The sequence below is a fragment of the Rattus norvegicus genome, chromosome 7, assembly GCF_036323735.1.
Source record: "Rattus norvegicus strain BN/NHsdMcwi chromosome 7, GRCr8, whole genome shotgun sequence".
NCBI classification, from domain to species: domain Eukaryota; kingdom Metazoa; phylum Chordata; class Mammalia; order Rodentia; family Muridae; genus Rattus; species Rattus norvegicus.
The window spans coordinates 31,474,126-31,487,155 of record NC_086025.1 but is presented as its reverse complement, the minus strand read 5'-3'; the positions used below and the strand labels follow the sequence as shown (position 1 = coordinate 31,487,155).

Below are 13,030 nucleotides of genomic sequence, written 5' to 3'. Positions count from 1 at the left end.
CTCCTACCTGAATTGACTTCACCTCTTTTACCCAATTCTTGACCTCGTCACCCTTCTGATGGCTGCCATCCTCAGTGTTCCAGGACGCTGTCCTGTCAGAATTCTGCTGTTGGTCAAGACAACTCAAAATGCCAACGTCCTCTGGACACGTACCCTGGTCTTGGTGGACAAACACACTTTCTCCAGATGTCTCTGTAGACATTCCATGTCTGGGTCTCTCTGTCACTTGCATACTTGCTTTGCCCCCCTCTTTAAGGGACATCTTTGTTCATCTTGTAGCCTCTAAAAGAAGGTTCTTAACCTTTAGGTCAGGACTCCTATGGGGGTCAAAAGACTTTCACAGGGGTTGCCTAAGACCATTGGAAAACACAGATATTTACATTGCAATCCGTAACAGTAGCAAACCTACACTCTTCTTTTTTTTTTTTTTTTTTTTTTTTTTTTTTTTTTTTTTTTCGGAGCTGGGGACCGAACCCAGGGCCTTGCGCTTCCTAGGCAAGCGCTCTACCACTGAGCTAAATCGCCAACGCAAACCTACACTCTTGAAGTAGCAAAAATAATTTTATGGTTGGGGGTCAGCACAACAAGAGGAACTGGATGAAAGGGTCGCAGCATTAGAAAGTTGAGAACCACTGGTTTAAAGCATCTAGCAATGTCTTTAATTACTCAATAAATTGTCATGAACTTGAGTTAACTTTGGACTTAAGTCGTTCCCCCCACCTCCTTTTTCCAGACAGGGTTTCTCTGTGTAGCCCTGGCTATTCTAGAACTCACTCTGTAGAGTAGGCTGTCCTTGAACTCAAATATCTGCCTGCCTCTGCTTCCCAAGTGCTGCTGGAATTAAAGGTGAGTACCACCACTGCCCAGCAATATTTCTCTGTCTTTACACACACTGAAAGATTACATTCCCATTTTCTAGTCTAGTCAGGGAGTTAAAAAAGAACATATGATTTCCCATTCTAGCCCAAGCAATGTTTAGATGTGTAAAGCTAGCACCCCTGAAAGCACTTCTCCATTCAGGGACGCGTGAGAGCCCTGTAACCACATTGTAACTTGGACCCTGCCTATTAAAGAAGTGATTTCCAAAATGGTTATCAAAATTTAAAAAAAAAATAACCCTCATGCTGATCAATTTTTAGAGCAATTCCTTCTTTTCACCAGATTTCAGGAATCAGACTCTGTAGTGAGCAGGGACAGGACAGGTCTAGCAATTAAAAAACAAATGTCAAGGCTTTGGAGTTAAACTGAATCCTTGTGTAATCCTCAGGCTCTTTAAGCCCTCGGGGCCTCACTCCGCCATCTCTAAAATTGAAAATATCTGCATATTTCACAGGACTATTTATGAGAGTTAAATTAGCACTCCCGCCCAGTGTTCGGTGTAGAGTAAATAAGTCATGGTGTCTCTCTTCCTCTGTGGACCAGTTTCCATCAGCATCCGTCTACCCACGTTTCTCTTCAGAGAAAGCTAAGCTTTGTAATGGATGCATACTAAACACCCAGCATCCCCCAGCCCCGTACTGTGGAAAGGGAATAGGAGATAGGAATGGAGACCAAAACTTTGACTCTGACGGGGTTAGAATTTGATCGAACGAGGATATTAGCACACGAAGGCCTGTGTTAAACAGCTCCATGGACAGATGTTCAAGTGCACTGGAAGGTTAAGAGATTAAGTTCAAATCAAAAGGAATGAAATATGGTAGCCGCTATCCTTGGCTTCATTTTCTGCAGTACTAGTTATCTGTGGCTAGCACAAATCTAAGTCTTAAATGGAAAATTCCAGAAATAAATAATTCACACATTTTTAAATTGCATTCTGCTTTGAGCGGTGGTGCCATGAAGTCTCACTCTGTCCTGCCTGGACTGAGTCACCTGTTTGTCATGTGTCCTACCCACCCCCACCCCCACCCCCACCCCCGCTGTCTATCACAGTCTACATCACTATCAGGTCGACTGACACGAAACCAGAGCTACTGTTCAAACAACCTTCATTTTACCTGATAAATAGCTTTAAAGTTAAAAAAAATCATGATGGTGCTAGAAATGAGGGTGCGTCAAAGAGAAGCCATTACGTGCTTCCTTTAATTGAAAGGGTGAAACCTTTAACAGAGATATGCGTGCGTGCGTGCGTGCGTGCGTGCGTGCGTGCGTGCGTGTGTGTGTGTGTGTGTGTATAGGAGTAAATACTATATACATCATGTTTACCACTATCTATGGTTTTCAAGGATCCACCGGGAGACTTGAAACATATCCCCTGTCGATAAAAAGGGGGAAATGCCTTGGTCACTTTTTCAGTTGCTGTGATACAATATTCTGACAAGAAAAATTAAAGGAGGTAAGGTTTTGTTTGGGGCTTGTAATTTGAGTCTGTCATGGCAAGGCCGTCGTGGTGGCAGAAGTATGAAGTGGTCAATGATGTTGAATTTGCAGTTAGGTCGAAGAGAGCAAAGAGTGCCAGTGCTCCCCTCACTTCCGGCAATGAGCGTCAGTGCTCCGTTCAAGTGCTCCTCCCCTCGCATCCATGCTCCCCTCACTTCCGGCAAGGCGATGAGCGTTAGTACTCTCCTCACTTCCGCCTTTTTATGCAGTGCAGGACTGGAGCCCGGGGAAACAGTGCTGGCCTCCTTTAGAGTGAGTCTTCTCACCACAGTCAACCCAGTCTGGATAATCCCTCACAGGTGTCCTTAGAGGCTTGTCTCCTAGGGGATTCCAGGTTGTGGTGACAACACTATCAAAGGAAGAAAACCGCATAAATGTGGCAATGAACTACCTTTGGACAAGGCTGGTGAGCCTCCACTGACTTACGCTTCCCATGAAGAGATTCAAGCCCCTTGGAGAACTTAGAATGGCCCTGTGTTTAATGCAGTTCCATCGTTTCCTTGAAATACGTGTATCTTCGTGCAGGTTTGTGCAAGGGGTGCAGTGCCCATAAAGACCAGAAGAGGGCATCAGATTCCCCCACAGCTTGAATTATAAGCAGTTGTGAGCTCCTTAATGTTGGTGCTGAGCCCACACTCAGTCCTCTACAAAAATGTGCACGCTTTTAACAGCCAAGCCATCTCTCCAGCCCCTGTTTTGAAATTCGTTACCATCCCCTAGTAAGGCCCACGTTTTCATTTATTCCAGTTCTGTAGCTGGACCTGCTTATGTAAATGAAGTATTTATTTTTTGTGTCCTAATAGCTCTATCTGCCTATCATAACTCTGCTATAAATGAGTGAGTTTTAGTCACACAGTCACATGTGGGTGACACATGCTGGCTGGTGACACATCTTTATCTCAACCTTTATGTTTTGAACTTCCACAGTTGGAGGCATTCCTGCCCTTAACATCATTTTTTTCCCAGATAAGATACTCACACATTTCCTTTGAAATCTGCCTGTGGGGAAAAAATAAAGTAAATAAATAAATAAAATAAAATAAAAATAAATAAATAATCAGCTAGGTGACCTCTGTCTACCTCAGTCCTTGTCACCTCAGTTTCAATTGTCCTCTCTAGGTGATAGCTGGCCCCCTCCCCTTCATACATACACTCAGACAGACCCTTTCCTGAGATTTCTATAAACAATTTATAGCCTGCAGCACTAAAATAAAATCAACTACAACTTCGAGGATGGGAAATGGTGAAGTAACTGTAGGCAAGCAAAAGAGCTCTTTAAAAGGAGCTTCAAGGTTTTTGGTTGTGTTTCTTCGGCGAGGGCAGGTGATGGCTGGGTATCAAATGTACGTAACATTCAATTTACCTTTTTAGCTGAGACAGAAGTTTCTCCAAAGTGGATATACACTACATAAGTGACTAAGTATAAAATCATCGAAGATGCTCAACTTCACTGAATGGTTACAGAAATTCAAATCAAGTCTTCGGTGAGATGCTGGGGTGGTGACACACGGGTTTCAGCTCACAAGAGGCAAAGGCAGGAGGATCACAAGTTTAATCCAATGGAGGCTACGTGAGTGAGTCTCAGGCCAGCAAGCCTAGGCAGCTTGTCACAAAAACACAAAACAAACGAAAAACACGGTGAGGTCTTACTCTGCACAAATTATAATTCACCATCAGAGAGAGAGAGAGAGACAGAGACAGAGACAGAGACAGAGACAGAGACAGAGACAGAGAGAGACAGACAGACAGAGACAGAGAGACAGACAGAGACAGAGAGACACAGAGAGAGACAGAGACAGAGAGACACAGAGACAGAGACAGAGAGACACAGAGACAGAGACAGAGGGAGGGAGGGAGGGAGGGAGGGAGGGAGGGAGGGAGGGAGGGAGCAGAAAATAACAAGTGTTGGCAAGGCTCTAGAGAAAGTAGACTGCTTATGTACTATCCCGAGGGGTGTAAAATGGTATAGCCACTGTGGAAAACAGCATGGAGATTTCTTCAAAGTACAACATAGAATTACCATTTGAGTGGGTGATTCCAATTCCAAAAACATGCTCAACGAACTGAAGGAGAAACAACAGGAGGCAGCAGCAGTGGTCGAAGCAAGACGGAAGCTCCCAACTGTGGATGCATGGGTGGGTGGGTCAAACTGTGCCGTTATACTTACCTGAGGGGCTTGGAGAACGACGCCACTCCAAGAAAAACAGGACATTATTTGGGCCCACCGAGCACTTCACATAAAGGGCAAGACTGTGGTCCGTCTGGCCTACCACATGAGGGGAGAAACCTGTAGAGTGGTCTTACAGGAGTAAAAGCCAGACTTCAAGCCCCATTACCCATCTCAGTAGAGGAGACTGTTCTGTTGCTGTGAAGGGACACCAGGACCAAGGCAATTCTTATAAAAGAAAGCATTTAGTTGTGGGCTTGCTTACAGTTTTAGAGGTTTAGTGTGTTATCATGGCGAGGAGCGTGGTGGTAGGCTGACCTGGTGCTGGAGAAGTAACAGAGGAGAGACAGACAGACAGACAGACAGACAGACAGACACACACACACACACACACACACACACACACACACACACACACTCTGGGCTTGGCATGGGCTTTTAAAACCTCAAGGCCCACCCTCCAGGGACACACTTCCTCCAACAAGGCCACACCTCGTAATTCTTTTAACCCTTTCAAATGGTGCCAGTCCCTGGTGACTAAGCAGTCAAATCTATGAGCCCATTGGAGCTTTTCTTAGTCACACTCTTGCAAAGACTGAGGACTGTGACCACACCTTGGCGGAGGTCCCGTCCAAGATGGCATCTGCCTTTTAGGCTCTAATTCTGAAGAGAATCTTGACCTACAAATTTCTGACCCATCAACTTTTACAGCCATCCACATTTTCTATTCTTCCCATCTGTAAGCAAAGAAGTATTTATATTTCTGAGCATGCTAGGTTGGGGACCGTCATACTAGGCTGGGGACCGTCATACTAGGCTGGGGACCGTCATACTAGGCTGGGGACCGTCATACTAGGCTGGGAACCGTCACACTATCTGCTCCTTCCTATGTTCTCCTACCCCTTCAGTGATTCCCCCATCTATGCATTAATTATTTTGTATGTGTTTTCTCCTCTTTAGTCTTTGCAATTCATTCCAATGTAAGGCAGAGGAGATGTTCTGCTTTGCCTGTTTAAAAAAAAGAGAGAAGTTTGACTCTTGTAAACCTTGAAGACATTCTGTCAAGTGGAATTATCCTGTCACAAAAGATAAATATGATCCCACTTGGGCGAGGTATCCCTCACCTCCACCTACCTCCAGAACTGTTTTCGTCTTCTACAAACAGTAACTCCTCGAACCGCCCTCCCTTCAACCTTTGGCGTTTACCATTTTATGTTGTGTCTCAGTGAAGTTGGGTGTTCTAGACACCCCGATGGGTACATGGGGTGATGGTTCTTTGTGTCTCTCTGACATCACCTAGCATAGTATCTGCAGATATGTTCATGTCACAACACAGGAAAGGACAGGTGTCACCACAAGACACCTCACAAAGCAAGTTCCAGCACAGCCATCACTCACTCCAGCCCAGATTTCTTATTCAGTTCACTTAGCGCATATTTATGGAGCATATTCGAGATGCTCTACCATTTTGGAGTGCCCCGAGCTGTTGAAGAGATCAAGACAGGAAGTCCCAGTGCCCTTAGGCAGGGATGAACAGGCCACTGAAGAGGCTGTGGGAAGAACACACGGGTGAGAAAAGGTATCCAGTTAGGGTTTGGTTAAAGAAGCAGAAAGTGGTTGTAACCAGCATGGAATGAGCAGGGAGCAGGTGACCAAGGCCAGCAGGACAGACCACAAAGGCAATCTGAAAAGTGCTACAGGTTATAGGAAAGTAAGAGAGGAGCACCAGGAGGAGCACCGCGGAGCACAGGAGGAGCACCGCAGAGCACAGGAGGAGCACCGCAGAGCATAGGAGGAGCACCACAGAGCATAGGAGGAGCACCACAGAGCATAGGAGGAGCACTACAGAGCACAGGAGGAGCACCACAGAGCATAGGAGGAGCACCACAGGGCAGGAGGAGCACCACAGAGCACAGGAGGAGCACCACAGAGCACAGGAGGAGCACCACAGAGCACAGGAGGAGGACCGCAGAGCACAGGAGGAGCACAGCGGAGCACAGGAGGAGCACTACAGAGCACAGGAGGAGCACCACAGAGCATAGGAGGAGCACCACAGAGCACAGGAGGAGCACTACAGAGCACAGGAGGAGCACCACAGAGCATAGGAGGAGCACTACAGAGCACAGGAGGAGCACCACAGAGCATAGGAGGAGCACCACAGGGCAGGAGGAGCACCGCAGAGCACAGGAGGAGCACCACAGAGCACAGGAGGAGCACCACAGAGCATAGGAGGAGCTCCACAGAACATAGGAGGAGCACCGCAGAGCACAGGAGGAGCACCGCAGAGCATAGGAGGAGCACTGCAGAGCATAGGAGGAGCACTACAGAGCACAGGAGGAGCACCACAGAGCATAGGAGGAGCACCACAGAGCACAGGAGGAGCACCACAGAGCACAGGAGGAGGACCGCAGAGCACAGGAGGAGCACAGCGGAGCACAAGAGGAGCACCACAGAGCACAGGAGGAGCACCACAGAGCATAGGAGGAGCACTACAGAGCACAGGAGGAGCACTACAGAGCATAGGAGGAGCACCACAGGGCAGGAGGAGCACCACAGAGCACAGGAGGAGCACCACAGAGCATAGGAGGAGCACTACAGAGCACAGGAGGAGCACCGCAGAGCAATGCTCTGAAGCACTTATTCAACGCCCTGCCTGCAGCTGTAGGTAGAAGCAATGATCCAAGTCTCTGCCTCCTTCTGCCTTCGTTGTTCTGAGAAAATCACAGGCAGGGCCACAGAGAGCCCATTCACCTGTTCTGCGTCCATGGAACTGCAGACACCATGGTAGAGGAAAACTTCTATCCTCTGTCTTACTGTAGCTAATGGTATGCTGGCTTTGTCTTAATCTTTTTTTTTTTTTTCTAACTATCCAGGAGTTGAAGCCTATGTCCATCTCCACTCCAACTGAAGGGAAGCTTGTTAAGGAAGTAAACAAAACTTCTGAGTCTCAAGAAGCTATGGAAACTCACAAGAGGTCCCCTCCCTTCCCAACACTGTATGAGCAGTGACATTTGCTGGAGGAGGGAAGAAAGGGGGGGGGACGTGACTGGAGCCCAGGCAAGCTGGGTCACACCGAGAGTCGTGCAGAAAGCTCTGGATATATGATTACCAGTTTGAGGATGAGTTTTTCAGCAGTCTTTGCATCACCATGCTCCTATAAGCAAGTAACCCTAATAAATTCACTGGCTCACAACAGTACTTTGGTCCGTCATGGATGTCCTATCTGGGTCAATAGACATTTCCTCGTATCTCCCCAGAACACATAAATTCTTATTTTCACCTGTTCTTAAAGCCCCAGACCCAGAACCATTCCTCTGTAACACCCGTCAGCTGTCCAGCCTTCCTCCTTTGGTCTCTAAGGTCCTAGCAGCTTCCTTGGTACCTGCATCCCGATACCTGCTCTACAAGCCCCGAGAAACAGGAGCGCTGCACCCAGACTGTCATCTTGCTTTTAGACCATGTTGAACCTCACGAGAACTGAGTGGTGTGGATTCCTGCATAATGGCTGATACTCAACTCAGGAGCAGGGCACAAAGCTGGAAACAGAGTCTAGCCAGACTCCAGCTCCTCCAGCTGCTTCATTTAGCAATGAGGAGAGCAATGAGGAGAAGGGCAATGAGGAGAGCAATAGCTTGCAACTTCCGGGAGGCTGTAACCCTTGTAAGTTTGCAGCCCAAAAAGGAGGGAAGGTAGAAGAGAGTCCTGGCTGAGGTTCAGGCACTTGCTGTCATTCCCCACCCCCACCCCATCTTGCCTCTCCTCTGTGGTAGTCATCTCACGAATGGCCCACACTTATCCCTACAAATATCTCTTCAGTTATCTCCTTTCCCATGCCTTACTTCACCCAAACCAGCAAGCCAGCCCGCTTTCCCAAGCCAGGTCCCTGGCACACAGAACGTGCTTTATTAAAAAAAAATGCATATTGTAAAACTAAATGAATGAATGACTTATTTTTTTTCAATGCAAGGAAGGAAGATCAAACAGAATAGGGGAGGGGCCGGGGGTTCCCAGATTTTAAAAAAATTCATTGCACCGATAGATCAGATTTTTTCCCCATTCTGTGCAGGCAGTCTGGCAGGACTCTCCATTCTGAATACGTTTCTGGATTCTCAGAACAAGAACTGGATTCTCAGTGGGGTAACCTCTCAAGTTTCCAGGAGCACCGGGAAATGCAACTGAATTTCAATATTCACTTAAGATAACAATGTGCTGTAGATCTGCAGAGGGGGAAGGGGATAGAAGATCTCAAGACTGTGTCCCAAGGTGAAACATAAGCGAGTCCCGAATTATCTCAGTGTAATGTGCCAGCTGGCCCCTGGTGCTTCACAGGCAAGCTGGGTAAGGATTCGACTAGCCTCCGGGGCTTCGCCCAGCGGGCAGCTGGCGCGGGAGAAGGGCGCCCTCTGCCGAGGGTGAAGGAAAATACAGTCTGGCAGTTGGTGAACCCTATGACTAGACTTCACTTCTAGAAGGCTGTTAAAAATAAAGCAACCAGGAGATGTTCCTCACAAGCTCTTTCTTAGCCCCTTCCTTTCAGTTCTGAGCATAAAATCCGGTGGCTAATTGCAGGTGCTGATTCCAAGGGGGAGGTGTGCCCCCCCTACTCCAGAGACCTTAATTTCTAAGAAAGACAACCGATTATTACTATTTTTTTTTACCCTATTACCTTCCATTTCTCAGACTCTAGAACTAGGGAGACTTGGTGCTGGGGAAGATCTCAGACACCTTTTAGTAGGGAGCAACTCAGACCCACGGTAAAGCCACACACACACACACACACACACACACACACACACACACACACACACACACGTCAAGTTTCCTATCTACAAAACCGAGAGGCTGAATTCGACGGCCAGGTGGTTCCAACTCTGGTGGTGTCTGACTGGTGTCCTATTTTAGACCCAGCTTTTGTCCACAGAGAGAAAACAGCAGCTAGTGAGGAATCGTGAACCAACAGAAACAATGTGTGGGGACCATCTAATCAGTTTCCTCCCCCAGGAAAGGTGGAAATACCTTTCTAAGGACCTGAGTCTCTTTATTGAATCTTGAGTGACACCTAGTGGTTCGCCCGCCTCACCGTCGTCACCTACAGTTCTGCTCAGAGGGGTTTTGAGAAAACTGGAGCTCCTCCTTGCCTTCAAAGACCTGGGGAATCAAAGGCAGCGCCCAAGGTTCCTAGCACTTCCCCGGAAGCATGCGCCGTCACCTACCACAATCCCGCTCTTTGTTGTATGTGATTCCGAAAGAAACGCTCTTAGCTGGAGAGCATGCTCAACTGACACGTGTTTCTAGCAGTGAATGTGTTAAGCTAGAGGCTCTCCCAGGTGCTGGCAACACAAAGATGCCCTGGGCTAGGCTCCTGCTCTCAAGAAATGTAGAGCCTAGGTAGGTGTAGGAAATGGACCCAGGAGCTGCGTGGGAGGGGGATTGCGTGGGAGGGGGATTGCGTGGGAGGTGTTTTATTTTATAAACACCATAGTCCCCTGGAAAAATGGATGTGTGTGTGTCATTTGTGGAAGGACAAGGAAGAGAGCAGTCACCACTTGAGCTGGGTCCTGAAGGTCAACTAGCATGATAGAATAAAAGTGGATTGACAGCCCACAATGTACACATCCTTCCTCTCAGTGGTTCAAGCGATGAACTTGAGTGCGGCCGGGAAGAGAATCTGCGGGTGTGGTTAAGATCCCTGGGTCTGCCAATCTTAAAAATCTAAAGATTGTCCAGTGCAGGCCTCGCCCAATCAGCTGAATACTTTAAAGGGACTGGAATGTTCCTGGCAGAAGAGATTGGAGACTCAAAAGGACTCTTGTGGAGTTTTCCCTGATTGGCTGTTCATGCGGAATTTGGCTAGCCAGGAGAGAGCTGAGAGCCAAGCTGTGAGAAAGTGGGTTCTGACAGTGGCCAGTGAGCTGGGAGGGAAGCCAGAGCTTGCTTTGCGAACAACCAAGTCCCAGCTGACACCCGAGTTTAGCTTTGCAAGACTATGGAGAGAGGACTCCGGCTGTCTGTGCTGAGCTATAAAACTATGATTAACCAATTGGAGGGGATTTGAGCTGATGGATCTGCAATGTGTTCAGGAGCCACAGAAGATGGAGGGGGTTGGCCATTTGAGAAGGGTAAGCAGGACAGCAAAGGCTCGGAGGCAGGGTGCACTTGGAGAACAAAAGCCATCTGGTTAGCAGGACCATGCAAGCAAATGAGAAAGAAAAACCCATCATTAAGAACAAACAAGGCCTTGGGTGAGAGACACCATGTCCTTGTGCAGACTGATGGCTCCCTGTACCTCTGTGTTCACAGTGTAAAAGCCTAGAGTTATATTAGTGGTATAGTAGTGCACAGAGAGGGCTCAGCACAGTAAAGGAACTGTAAAGTGTTCAGAAGATGTTAGGCAATGACAGTTGTAGCCATTAACCCAGCAGACACCACACTAGACTGAAAGGCCTTGGCCGTGGGGTGGGTTTTTGGGGGTGGGGATTGGGAATGGGGGGTTGGGTTGCAGGAGCATCTAAGAACTATAAACCCCAGAATTACCTAACCCTACCTTTGTTCTTACTAAATCAGACCCCAGAAGCAAGGTCTGAAGACCTGAACTCCCAAAAAGCTTCCAGAAAGAGAAGTTGTAACTACACCATTGCAGTAGCTAAACACCAGTAAGCAGATGGTAGAGTACAGAAAAGGCCGTGAGGACAGGGCATGTTCATGACGGGCTTTGAGGGAGCAGCATCTAAGGGGGCTGAACGGGGTCCCCAGAGGATGTGCTGGGATCATTCTGAGAGGTGGGTGGGGGGTGGGGATGACGAGTGGTCTTACTGGGTTGTGAAAGTCCAGGAATCTTGTGGGCATGCAGCCGGGAAACCATATAGACAGAAACATTCAACTCAGGAGCCATATTGGGACTGGAATTACAATGTCCATGAGTGCGTGATGTCATAGGATGATGTCAAGAACAGAACCAAAAATGTGGAGGGTGGGGACCTCTTTGGAACTCAGAACAAGCCGTCAGAAAGACAGGAAGGGTGCTGAGTGGGGCATGGGCCAAGGAGACACTGGCCACCACTGTCCCTAGCCTTGGAAGACTCCAAACGGACAAAGTACAGCACCTGCTCCCTCAACTGTGAGATCTGTAGCTCTCACAGACTGTGACCTGGGCATGGACCAGAAGCAAGAGACGAGTTGTGTTCTTCAGGTTCGGAAGAGAAAGGGGAAAACAGGGTAGGGCAGAAGCTAGAAATGGGAACAGCCTTGCCCTGCACCAGTTCCGTCGGTGTGAACCTAGACATGCCATCAATAGGCACGGCTGTGGCAGGCGGCTGTGAACCTGCTGACCTTGAACTGCACACGGTGAGAAGCGTAAGTCTCTAGGGAGGGAACGGTCGCCGGGTTGCTGGGTGTGTGCTTATGTTCCAAAGTGTGCACCAGGGTTCCAAAGAGTGTGCAGTTATGCTCGAAAGTGTGCCACGGGGTTCACGGGGTAGACAAGACAATTGGACAGAGGCTCTTCTCTCTGGGGACCTGAAGGCTGGCTGGCCAAAGGACACTGAGCTGCAGAAATCCTAGCTGGGATTAAAGAGTGCAACTCTATGAAGACCAACTGTACGCTCTGGGGAAAGTCACTTTAGCACTCGCTACCCCAAGAGCTCATCCATACAGCGGAACCATAGTCAGACGTACCCAGGGCTCCCACAGTGGTGGTTCACCCTAAGTGCTAATACATGCAGTGGTCCTGAAGAGCATTTGTATTTTATAAGTCAGACAAGGGCAGATGGGTCACAACCCCGTGGAAATCCCACACCAACGAGCCGAAGTCCTTGACTGTGATCCACAAGGCCATCTGCTACTGTCCTCCTTTAGTCCTCTGTCCCTGGATGCTCACTGCTCCAGCCTGGTCGTCCTTGTGATTGATGGGCATTGCTCATCGGACATGTGGAGCTCTACCCCCCACACCATATATAGGCAGCTACCAAGGCACTTTCTTCTTCTGTAGATGTACGTCACGGGAATGCACAAGAACTTGCTGGAACTTTGGAATGGATGCCATCACCCCACACAGCTGCTCAGTCTATGCCTAGACACAGAGAGGCAGAACTTAATTTCTAAAGTAAAATTCAGCAGCTGACACAAGCTCAGGTCCCTCTGCTTGAAGGACTCAGAGCTCAAATGCTGGAACTACACTGCCTAGTTTTAAACCCTGGCTTGGCCATCATTCGTGTAAGGTCTCTGTGTTCCTCACATCCTGCAAGATAAGAACAATAATGATACCTGCCTATCTCATGAGGGTTATGACGATGTATGTGTGAATGCACACACACACACACACACACACACACACACATACACATACACAGACACCACACCACACATTCACACACATATACACATCACACATACCACACATACACATATACACCACATGCCACACTACACAGTACACCATACACACACACATACAAACACCACGCACACACACACACATACACAAACCAC

The 13,030-nt window shown here is 48.1% G+C and overlaps 1 long non-coding RNA gene across 4 annotated transcripts in view; it reads left to right on the top strand.

The window, feature by feature from the left end:
- LOC108351432 (uncharacterized) overlaps positions 1-8,478 on the top strand; it is a 36,481-nt gene extending 28,003 nt beyond the window's left edge. For 2 of the 4 annotated variants that reach the window (XR_010053675.1, XR_010053674.1), the window contains exon 4: positions 5,504-8,478. This is a non-coding gene — a long non-coding RNA (uncharacterized LOC108351432). The remainder of the gene's footprint in view (positions 1-5,503) is intronic. The other 2 variants (XR_005486867.2, XR_010053677.1) reach the window with 2 other exon arrangements.
- Positions 8,479-13,030: the final 4,552 nt, after the last annotated feature.